Here is an 11290-nt window from a genome sequence, read left to right on the forward strand (position 1 = left end):
TTAAAAATAAAAGGATATGCAAACAGGCAACAAAGAGATAAATGCGTAGAATAATAACATTTAAGCACTGTTAGAAAATAAATAAATAATAAAATAAAATAATGGACTAAAATAACCATAATTATCAAAATGTAAATGATGGAACTAAAATAAATAATAATAATAAGTAAAAAAATATATATAAAAAATAAAAGGAAGAAAATAAATTAAATAAATGTGTAAAGGTCAAAAGTAAAGGCAGTAACAAAACAAATAAAAAGATGAAATAAATAAAATAAATAAAATAAAAAGGCTAAATCGTAAAACATAAAATTAGATAAATAAAAAAAAACTAAATTATTTAATAAATAACAAGATAAAAGAAAAACTCAACTAAACTCAACAAAACCCTGACGCTGGCCTACAAGGCAAAAAACGGACCAGCACCTTCATACCTGATGGCAATGGTTAGAGCCAGATCTGCACCAAGAGCTCTTAGAGCTTCCAGTACGGCTCGGCTCGAACCTCCATCACTCAAAACACACAGAAAACAGACATCCAGACTCTTTTCTGTGCTGCACCAAGGTGGTGGAATGAACTTCCACTGGATGTCAGAACAGCAGAGTCACTCACGGTCTTCAAACGTCGACTGAAGACACATCTTTTCAAAGAGTTCCTAAACTAAAAAAAAAAAAAAAAAAAAAAAAAAAGGTTCCTAGGGTTCTTAACATGATTAAGCTCTATGTATCTCTTGATCCTAGTCTACAAACTAGCTTTGGATAACTTAAGTAACTTTGAAGCACTGTTGTAAGTCGCTCTGGATAAGGGCGTCTGCTAAATACCATAAATGTAAAATGTAAATGTAAAACAGTTACAGGCTGTCTGAAGGTGGTTAGATATTAAAAGTTGAAAATGATTTAAAGTTTTAGGGTTTCCTAAAATTCATAAATTCATGTGTTCTGAATTGACACTTTCTATGAATGTCATCTCTATAAGACTCTTTAAACATACTCATAACACGTTATAATGCATTCATAAGGCATTATAAACATGACTATACATAGTTATAAAAATGTATAATTCATCATAGCCATGTTTATTATGCATCATGAACTGTGATTATAATGCATTAATAGCTGTGTTTATAACATGTTATACATCAATACCAAGAAACTCAGTCCCTGCTTGCAGACTGTACCATGACTAAAAAAGCTTCCAACTTATAAACACAAAAACAATAATCCTATGAATATAGTTTTAACCACTCATAAATTATTCTTGTCTTGAATATAAGTTGAATTGAATATTAGTTATAGTCAATTATAATGCATTATAACAGGTCTTTGTGCGCTCAAAGTAAAGTGCCAGACTTTCTTTGTAGGACTAGATTATTAATGATGGAGATATACTATTTTAGCATATATATTATAAGCACAGCTTATAATGTATTATGATCACAGGTCATAATGCATAATAAACATGGCTACAATGGGTTGTGTAATTTTATAAATATTTATAGCCATGTTTATAATGCCTTATGAATGCATTATAATATGTTATGAATGTGGTTATAGTGTCTAATAAAGATGACATTCATAGAAAGTGTTACAGAACCTGTTTATAATAAAAGTTGCAACATGATGTCACATCCTGGTCTCGTCTCGTGTCTGTGTGTCTTCCCCACGTGACCTGTGCTCCCCTGTGTCTCCTGTCTCAGTACTTTTCCACCTGTGTCTCATTTGTAGCTCCGCCCCTTCCCCAGGTGTTTCTAATTATAGTGTTTCCTGTTTCTTTAAATAGCCCTCGTCTACCACTTTGTCTCCGTCGGTCTTTGCACTAACCCCTGTTGTTTGTCTCTCCGTGGCTCTTTGTGATTTCAGCCTTAGCCCTAGCCCTAGTTCCTTGTTATTTTCCCTGTTTATTGCCCTGCTCAGTTTAGTCTTCCTAGTCCTGTTTATTTCTAGTTTCCCTTGTTATTCTCTTGTATATACCCTGCTTTGTGTTTATTTTCTAGTTTTGCTCCTTATATATATTCCCTGTTTGTTTATCATTATTATTATCTCTTGTTTGTCTCCCTCGTTTATTTTGGTTCATTATCTTTGTTACGTGTTTACTTGTTTCTTTGTTTATCTTTGTTATTTATTTATTAAATATTTCCTTTTGTTCTTACCTGCACTTGTGTCCGCTTTCCTCGTCTCCCTGCCTGGGTACACCTGACACATGACAGTTTATCAGGGTTAATATAATCCTTATATTATAACAGTTTGAAATGCTATATGTGCAGAATATATAGTGCATTATATATTATTCAGTAATATAACCAGCAAACCCGACTGAAACTCATACACAGAGCCAGCTGTTTCTAATAAGCCACATAAGCGGCCAGTTATTTCACTACGGCCACCAGGGAACCAACCCCCCCCCCCAAACCGGTGAGTTATTACCACCCCATTATTTTTCCCAAAGTTGCTTTAATGAGACTGAAATACATATATATAACCTTTTACTGCCAAAAGTGTCAGCGCTGATCTACTCCACATTTACAGTCATTTGCATTATAGTACAGTCTATACAAATACAAAAAAGCCCAGGAGATTCTTTTCTGTTTTAACATGTTTTTTATCGTCATTACTTGTGAGACAATCACAAGAAAAAACACACTTTCCAGAATAAATACATATCCAATCACAGCAGGGATTTACCTTCAGAGATTCTAGTATTACGTTTGATATATCTGACATCAGACTTTAGAAAAACAAGACTTCCTATGAATGTTTTTTCGAAAACAGCAAAAAGTAAGAAACACTAGAACTAGAAGTGGCAGTTCTGAGGAAAATCCTCACCATATACATAATGAAACTATATGTGAGAAAGAAATTCACTTTTAATGTTTAAATATTTAATGTCAAGACCTTTTGGAGTTTCTATTGATTCATTTATCATGCAATTTTGTCACAGCATAAAATAACAGCCAGAATATGTCGGATTTTGTTAAAGAATGTATTTTTATTTATGTTGTTTTACTATATTTCAAACTATTTTATGCCCTGTCACTCTATGCTTATCAGAATTATACCTGGCTGCAGACAAATAAAATGATAATGTGATTCAATAACTGAAAATGCATGTTAAAGCCAGGAGTTAACAAGTCCAATGTAGCAGCAATGGTATCCACATAGTATAGACTTCTAGTGTATTTTGTTAAAACAATTTATAGGAATAATGCTGTCCTAAACTGTCAAACTCTTAAAAAGTGATCAATATCTATAATACCAACAATACTACTACATCTGTAAAATGTGTATATATATATATATATATATATATATATATATATATATATATATATAAATATATATATATATATATATATATATATGCATTTAAAAAAAATAGAATATCCTTGAAAAGTTGAGTGGAGTTTCTACAATCAGTGATGGTTTAGAGAAACATGTCATCTGCTGGTGTTGATCCACTGTGTTTTATTATTATTATACAAAAAATAAGAGACCACTTAAGTTTCTAAATCAGTTTCTCTGATTTGGCTATAGACATGCCATTTAGAGCATTTATTTGCAGAAAATGAGAAATGGCTGAAATAATAAAAAAAGATGCAGAGCTTTCAGATCTCGAATAATACAAAGAAAACAAGTTCATATTCAGAAAGTTTTAAGAGTTCAGAAATCAATATTTGGTGAAATAACCCTTGGTGGTTTTTAATCACAGTTTTCATGCATCTTGGCATCATGTTCTCCTCCACCAGTCTTACACACTGCTTTTGGATAACTTCATGCATTTACTCCTTGTGCAAAAATTCTTCCTCTTGATTATATTCCAGAGGTTTTCAATTTGGTAAAATCAAAGAAACTCATCATTTTTTAGTGGTCTCTTATTTTTTTTCTAGAGCTGTATACTATAAGAGTTTCACAGTATTTATAGCAGAGATAATGTGAGCTGTAAAGTTCTGAACAGCAGTTTTTAAGCATTTGGTTGTAGCTCCTTGTTATGCATTCTGTCACTGTTCTGTCTCTTTATCCTTAGTGGAATGTACCTGATCCGAAAGGAAGTCATCATCTAGACTTTAATGCCACCGTCTGTCTCACAGGAGGAAACCTGCTGTAGCTTTGGTGAGACGGTTGGCCTTGTCACATTTAGCGAAAGGTAGAAGCGCTGATATTTCAGCAGCGATCCGTCATTTCACTCCGGCGCCGGGTCCTGGCTGTCTGCGCCGGGTTTGATTGGCAGCTGGCTGTCGCTCGGACTGACCTCCGGGTCCTTATCTCTCAGGAGGCTCTCCACTCGCCGGAACACTGAAGCTTCTCTGTGCTTCTGCAGCATCCTGGACACGTCCTGTATCTCACCCCCCCCCAAAAAAAATACAGACTTTTACATACAATACTTGTATCAGCCTGTCCCAGACATAGACTGTATATAATTATGCAGGGGTGCAACTACATACTTTTTGAGCTGTATGCAAACATACTAACGGCGCTCCGCAAAACCAGCAAGCTGATTGGCTGATTCTCCTGAAAGGCGGAACTGGCTTCGTAATTAGCGTTAAGAGATTTCCCATTTAGACAGCGGCCAGTGACCTGTCTCCTCTTTAATAATACAGCTGAGCTGAGTGAAACGATTCGGGGCTACTGGACATTTATTCGGGACTAAAGCCCCGGAAGCCCAGGCCAGCTCTTACAGAAAATGCCAACTAGAAATAATTTTCCGACATTGATTTGGCGCCCCCTCTAGTGCAGCGCCCTTATGCGTCGCATACGCTGCATACCCCCTTTTTGCATCACTGTAATTATGGACAGGACGTCCCCATTCCCTCTCATTACGGTGTTTTGAAGCCAAAATCTGGCCAAAATGGAAGCTGCCATCTTGCGTGCGCTTGTTGCGCAGTAGAGGCAAATTGGAGCCAGAACTGGCGCGGTAGAGGTGGGAGGCGGGGCCGTGTGACTGCCCAAACCCCACAGGCCCTCCCCAAACAAGTTACTTAACTTAGCTGACCTGAGTTGTGTAATCTGGTTAACTAGTTAGCTTTAGCGTTAAGTAGCTAACGCTAGTTTAAAAACCTAACCTAGATACGAAAATTAGGGAGAAGAACAAAGTATGAATACTAATGAACTGATGGAGGGAAATTATCCACTTACTGAAAAAACTGCAGAGACCGTTTCCCTGAGTTTCTGTGACTACAGTGAACTGCTGAACAAGCCACTGCTTTAGTGCAGTAATTCAGTCATTTTTAACAGTAAAATCTGAATATTAGAAAGATCTGACTGTGAGATCCGCAACTGAGACACAGTGGTTGTGCGTGTTCACGCTCTTCAATCGAGCTATCAATCACCACATCGCCACACCCCTTTAGATACAGTATCACGGAATAACTCCTATAAAACGTATTAACTGTACAGAAAAACACTGGGGGTTATTTATTAACACAGGAGGGGGGCTTACAGAACGTAAAAAACCCAACTTCCCAAAAATAAAATCCGGGATGTGTAATTTTAGATTAAAGATTTCTCCATCTCTCATTCAGTTAAATGGAAATAGGCGGGGTTAAAAGTCATACTGGAGCCAGCCACCAGAGGGCGTAAGAGACGTAGTGGCATTACTTTACAGCTCCTATCATGCTGTTCATACTTATATATATAGTCTATGTTCCTAGCTCATCCTAAAGCCCCTCAAATCACCGGCCAACAACTAGCAGGACATCGAGCCACAGGTCTCATTAAATAAACTGCACTCACGTCTTCAGACAGGATCCCTTGGCTGGGTTTCTGAACCCTCTCCAGCAGGAGGCCATTAAAAGCAGAGCTGCTGCCCGCTCCACTTTGTGTCTTCCCTTCCAGCCAATCAGGGGCCAGTCTGGCATCGAACAGCTCACTTAGACACTCTTGTAGCACCTGGAGCACAAAAAAAGTAGATATAAAAAAGAGACACACAGGTTCATTGCACTTCACCTCGGAAAAGAGGAGGTTTTATGAGACGTAGATGCTGCTGAAAGACCCTCCAGATGCTCTCAGCTCAGGAACTGTGTGTAAACTGTGTGTAAACTCTGTGTAAAGGACAGTGATGTACCTTGAAGAAGGCCCTCTGGAACCCGGGAGTGGTGTCGACACTCAGCTGACCGGTGGAGATGTGAGCAGAACAGTGCAGGAGCAGCAGAGAAAATCCTCCTACAGACTGTAGCCTCTGATGACGAACATATAGCGTCTCTTCTGTCTCCTAAACACACAAAATCTCCTTAAGAACCTCTCTAATGTTCTATGGTACTTTCTATGGTCTGCCTCTAGTGCCCACCATGCCCACCACAAGTCCGCTACTCACCAGGCATTATTTGCAGTGGTGGTTTTTAGTTTGTATGGCACACCAGGTTGTAAAAAAAAAACTTATTTAGTCTTCAGTTCTGGCCTCCTGAGAGGTTATAACTTCTTTTAACCATTTATGTTGTTTACTTAACACTCAACACTTAAATACATTATTCTACTTTCTAGTTTTAGCTTTTAGCTCCATTCACTCCATTCATAGAGGACTTAATCACGGGCTTCCTCTAGAGTTTAATAGTCATTTCTTGATATAACAGGGGGGACAAAAAGTGATCAGACTCTCCATAAACAGCTTTGGTGAGTTTTGGACCCGTGTTTCTCTCTTTCTGTGATCTCATTGGCTGTAAGTAGCCGCTGCTCCTGACTCCTAGTCGCCGACTGAGTCAGATATTAAACATGTTGAACATTTGCTGGGGGTCTGTGACGGCTCGGCGAGCGTATTTCAGTAGTTTACACTACGTGATCCCCGATTTCTCCCGATTTAAATTGTGTAGTGTGAACCTGGCATAATACGCACACAGCATTAACAATTACGATTTTAATGCAACCAGTTGTCTGCACAAATGCATGTCCGAAGCACAAGTATATTGTTAGATTAAGGCCCAATCCCATTTCTCCCTTTGACCCAACCACTTACGCCTACACATAAGAATTGCGAAGCCTTTCCAGCTCACGAGTTAACCGAGCTGCTGCTGCTGCTGCTGCTTAACTAGTTAACTTTAGGGTGTATTTTATTGTATGTCCTTTCTTAATTTCTGCTGAAATTAGCTTTGATTAGATTTTATTTGAATGTATTTTTCCGATCTGTCTTAAATGCTGCAGCCCCTGCCATCTATAGCACCATTTAAGGTGGAACCATAGACTGTATATAGCTGGACAGAGCATCGTCTCTCAAAAGTGAAGCCACCACAGGTTGGGCGCCCCCTGCTGTTCGGTTGCAGAAAGCCGTGTAACCCCACCCATCCCCATAGGTTTCAGTGGTAAAACAAACAACTTTTAATCACGTTTTTTTTCCAATATACTGTAATTCTACCCCCTTTATTTAAATGCAACAGCTAGTGTAAGCTCTGCTTATATTGTTAAATTTTTATATCCACACAGAATTCGTTTTTTAAAACGTTATTCAGCTCTATTCAAAACAGGTGTGGTTATTGTAAAAGGGCTGGTTATAGGCGGGACCAATAACAGAACGTCAGCTCCGCTCCGCTCTGCTCTGCAGCCTGTGACCTCGAGGCAGCCCTCAGGGGCGGGGTTATTTAAATGAGTAGGCGGTCTCTCCACAGTCTTTCTCCCTCCTCTGGTCTCTACTGCGCAGACTTGGGTATCAGGATCGCCAACATGGCGGAAGACTTTAGCTTCATTTTCATTGAATGAATGGGAACGGAGACACGGCGTGATCTTTTTTTACAGTCTCTGGGTAGAACAGAAAAGTTTAGCTAACTAGTTAGCTATTAAGATTAAACTACTAGCAACCTTTTTTCACATTCTCATACCTCGGTCTGAAAAAACTCTACTCTATCCCTTCCCCTAACCTACCCCTCCAGCCTAACAAATCAGGACACCCCTTGACCCTACCATTTACCTTTACCTCTCTGTTTTGCATGTGCACGCCAAGGGATAGGGGTAAATGGTAGGGTCAAGGGGTGAAATGGGATTGGGCCTTAATAGAGACTGATATAGCCTCTGTCTCTGGTCTAATAATAGGGTTTTAATGATCTGAAATGATTTTTTTCCCGTGTCCTGCACTCCCCTCTGCAACATGCTGCCCTCTGAGAATTCCCATGTTGCGCCTACTGATTATTTGGATGAAGGATCATCGACAGGACAGCAGTGACTCCGGCATGGTGGCACTAGTTGGAATGTATAGTATAAAGAGCAGCAGTGTAAAGGTTTCTGATAAAATGATCAGGAAGTGCTGCTTTAAGGTCAGTATACTTAATAAACTTGCAGTTCAGAGATTCTACAGCACACAGAGCACCAGTGCTGCTGCGCGTCGACTCTACCCCCGGGATTTTACAGTGACCCGCCCGTGATTTAAAGATTTAATTGCATTACGTGAAACCTTTGAGTGGAACTGACCGAAGCAGCAGTTTTCAGCAGGCTCAGAGCTTTTTTAAGTGCTGTCCTTCATCACCGGGACACATTACAATATGCTCACTACAATATGCTTACTGTGCTTCTTCATACCTGGTAATAAAAGGAATTGCGGAAGGCGTTGCAGACATAATCGTTTGCTGGAAGACTTGAGGCCAGCTGTAGTTTAACTGCTGGAATCTGTAAAACACAAACCAGAGCTTTACTAATCTCAACACTTTCTGCAGGCTTTCTTTAATTCATCCACAAGTAGGTTCAAAATGGTTACACAATATTATCTTAAAGGAGAAATCCGGTATAAAATGGACTTTGGGTGTAGTAAAACATGATAAAGAGTAATAACCTTTGTTGAATAGCTCACCTCCGCTCTCCTGCAGCTTTCTGAGATCCAGTAATTTTGTGCTTTTTGCCCAGCACTCTTTAGAACAGGCGCTTTGGGGCATCCACTACTTGCCCCTGTAGATAAATCGCTTTATACAGTATCATTATACAGTAGTACATATTTATTAGTAATATCTTGAGTTTTTTAACTATTAACTTATAATGGCTTCCTTTTTCTTTGCAGTTTTCCTCGAGTGCCAGTCGTGTGTCTGTTACACTGATAAAAATTTGTTTTAGAATTATATTTCTTTACTGAGTTATTCTCAGTGCTGAATGAATACATTGATCCAGATTTAAGCTTTGATTGCAGCCAGATCAAGAATATATATATATATATATGAAATTTAAAGCTGATGTCCGTAAGTTTTGGGATTTGGGGGATTTACTGCCCTCTCTGGTGAGAAAGAGTATTTGCACCAAGCATGCGGAAAAATCATTTTAAACTGGGCGGGTGTGATGCGGTCTTCTTTCAGAACGGATGAATTCGATTCCAGGTTATGTTCAGTAAGAAAGAGAGCCCTTTTAGGTCACAGAGCTCAAATGCCACCGCTCAAATATCAATCCAATATTAATCCTGGTTTTAGAGTGGACCATATCACGTTCCTCTTGGCTTGGGAGCTTTGAGTTTCCCCTCTGAGTTTCCCCTTCTAAAGTCCCCGTTGCTCCACCAGCCCCTCGCATTCAGTAAAACTGAGCCAGATCCTCTTTTAAAGGATGTGCATGTGAAATAAAGTAAGTAAAGACGCGTGAAACAGAGGTTTTTAATAAATGTTTTGTGCAGTTTTAAAGTTAATACTTTAAGTGGCTGTTGTAAAGAGTGCTGGGCAAAAAGCACAACATTTCTGGATCTCAGAAAGCTGCAGAAGAGCGGAGTTGAGCTATTCAACAAAGATAAGAACATTTTATCATGTTTTACTACACCTAAAAAGTCAATTTTACACCACAGTTCTCCTCCTTTAATGCCTCATTTTTAATGGCAGGGCTCTCAGGATTCTACTAATAAAGTGTGGAGCTACTTTGAGCTGGATAACGGTGTAAAAAGCGATGTATTGAGGGAAAATATGCCCTGAAGTGGCCGTTGTAAAGAGTGTTGGGCAAAAAGATTACTAGATCTCGGAAAGCTGCAGGAGAACGGAGGTGTGCTATTCAACAAAGTTAATTACTTTTTATCATGTTTTACACTAAAAGTCCTTTTTACACTGGAGTTCTCCTCCTTTAATGCCTCGTTTTCAATGGCAGGGCTACTTTGAGCTGGATAACTGGGCAAAGCTGGGCAAAAAGCACAAGATTACTAGATCTCGGAAAGCTGTGGGAGAGTGGAGGTGTCCTATTCAACAAGGGTTAGTACTTTTTATCATGTTTTCCTACACCAAAAAGTCAATTTTAAACCAAAGTTCTCCTCCTTTAATGCCTCGTTTTAAATGTCAGGGCTCTCTAGATTCTACTAATGAGGTTTGGGGCTACTTTGAGGCTGGATAACTGTGTAAAAAGCATATTATTGGGGCAAAATAGGCCCAGAAGTGGCCGTTGTAAAGAGTGCTGGGTAAAAAGCACAAAATTACTGGATCTCAGAAAGCTGCAGGAGAACGGAGGTGGGCTATTCAACAAAGGTAAATACTTTTTATCATGTTTTCCTACACCAAAAAAGTCAATTTTAAACCAAAGTTCTCCTCCTTTAATGCCTCGTTTTAAATGTCGGGGCTCTCTAGATTCTACTAATGAGGTTTGGGGCTACTTTGAGCCAAGATAACGATGTAAAAAGCTATTTATCTGCAGGGGCAAGTAGTGGATGTCCCGAAGCAGCCGTTGTAAAGAGTGCTGGGCAAAAAGCACCAAATTTCTGGATCTCAGAAAGCTGCAGAAGAGTGGAGGTGAGCTATTCAACAAAGGTAAATACTCTTTATCATGTTTTACTACAACAAAAGTTCATTTTACACCGGATTTCTCCTTTAAAGACTCAAGATTAAATCACAGTGGAAGTTAGTGTGTAAATATGTGTGATTGCGAGGAAAAAGCAGGAGTTCCAGACCATTTTGTGTGAGTGGAGCAGCTGGAGAAGAAACTGGCCGTGCTGGTAGATCAGAAGCTCTCGGGGGGTAAGGGTTTCAGTGCTGACTCGAACCAGGTCCCCCTCACACTCCCACTGCGCATCCAAGAAATCAATGAAAGGTCGCCCCGGGCCTGCAGCAGAAAGACAGCCCCATCCCTCTGCTCAAAAAGTTTCAGAGGGAATCTCTCAGCTCTGTAGGACACTGGATTTGATTTAGCTCCAGAGATGCGATTATAAAGTGACTGTTAATAATTTTTTGCTTTTAAATGTCTATGCTCTACTAGATTTGCACAAAAAATTAGATGTTTAACACTTTTTTAACACTGTAATTTGGCAAATAACTCCTTATCTAACTTCTAATATTGTCATCTTTTTATTAAAATACACTTTTTGATCTGCCTTCTCAGGACACTAAACTTTACAACGAAGATTCCATTTCCTGATCATGTGACGCTAGGGT

The sequence above is a fragment of the Astyanax mexicanus genome, chromosome 18 (genome assembly GCF_023375975.1).
Source record: "Astyanax mexicanus isolate ESR-SI-001 chromosome 18, AstMex3_surface, whole genome shotgun sequence".
NCBI classification, from domain to species: domain Eukaryota; kingdom Metazoa; phylum Chordata; class Actinopteri; order Characiformes; family Acestrorhamphidae; genus Astyanax; species Astyanax mexicanus.